This window comes from Microtus ochrogaster, unplaced genomic scaffold, assembly GCF_000317375.1.
Source record: "Microtus ochrogaster isolate Prairie Vole_2 unplaced genomic scaffold, MicOch1.0 UNK131, whole genome shotgun sequence".
In the NCBI taxonomy this organism is placed as follows: Eukaryota; Metazoa; Chordata; class Mammalia; order Rodentia; family Cricetidae; genus Microtus; species Microtus ochrogaster.
This window is the reverse complement of record NW_004949229.1, coordinates 126632-127849: the sequence shown is the minus strand read 5'-3', so window position 1 is coordinate 127849 and position 1218 is coordinate 126632. Positions and strand designations below refer to the sequence as shown.

The 1218-nt window shown below is 47.3% G+C and overlaps 1 pseudogene; it reads right to left on the bottom strand.

The window, feature by feature from the left end:
- LOC101995648 overlaps positions 1-568 on the bottom strand; it is a 6816-nt pseudogene extending 6248 nt beyond the window's left edge.
- Between the last annotated feature and the right edge of the window lie 650 nt (positions 569-1218).

Sequence of the window (1218 nt, the reverse complement as noted above, 5' to 3'; positions counted from 1 at the left end):
TCTGCATAGGCTTGTGCTTCCTGAAACTCCACGGCTCTCTTGCTGGCCAGGTCTGCCTTGTTACCTGCGAGTCCAATGACGATGTTGGGGCTGGCCTGCCTCTGTAACTCGTTCACCCAGTTCTTAGCCCGTGCAAATATATCTGTGTTGGTGATGTCATAGACCACGATGGCTGCTTGGGTCCCCCCCCATAGTACATGGGGGCCAGGCTGTGATATCGCTCCTGTCCAGCTGGGTCCCAGATCTCAAACTTGACCGTTGTATCGTCTAAGCAGACAGTCTGTGTGAGGAAAGCCGCTCCAATTGTGCTCTCCTGATACTCGTGGAATTGTCCCTTGACAAAGCGGAGAACAAGGCTGGATTTGCCCACTGCAGACTCCCCCAAGAGGACCAACTTAAACTGACAGATCTTGTTGCCAGCAGCTGGTCCATTGGGTCGTGCTGCACCTCCCCGACCAGCCAGGGCCGGATGATGCTAGGTAGCAGTACCAATGAGCGTGGGGGTGGGGCCGGTGCTATGCAAAGAGGCACTTAAGGGGAGGGAGGCCTTCAACATGGCTCCGGAGCGGCGGCGTTACTTGGGCAGGGGCTCCTACAGACTCCGTTCCTTTCCCTCCCGGCGGTGTCCCAGGCTCTGGCCTCCACTTCCGCCTTTCCCAGATACAGACTTTTATTGAAATACTAAGAAAACACATTTTCAGTAAAATATTGAAAGGATTTTTTTTGGGTTTTCTCAGAATTTTGGTTTAAACCACATATCTTTCTTGTTTTTGTTTTTTCAAGATTTATTTTTCATTGTTTTATTGAGCTATATATTTTTCTCTGCTCCCCTCCCTTCCTCCCCATTTCCTTTCTGCTCTCTCCCATGGTCCCCACACTCCCAATTTACTCAGGAGATCTTGTCTTTTACTATTTCCTATGTAGATTAGATCTATGTGTGTGTCTCTTAGGGTCCTCATTGTTGTCTAGCTTTTCTGGGATTGTGATTTGTAGGCAGGCTTTTCTTTACTTTATGTCTAAAAGCCACTTATGAGTGAGTACATACTATATTTGTCTTTCTGGGTCTGGGTACCTCAGTCAATATGATGTTTTCTAGATCCACCCATTTGCCTGCAAATTTCGAGATGCCATTATTTTTTTTCCTCTGAGTAGTACTCCAATGTGTAAATGCACCACCTTTTCTTTATCCATTCTTTGGTTGAGGGGCATTTATATTGT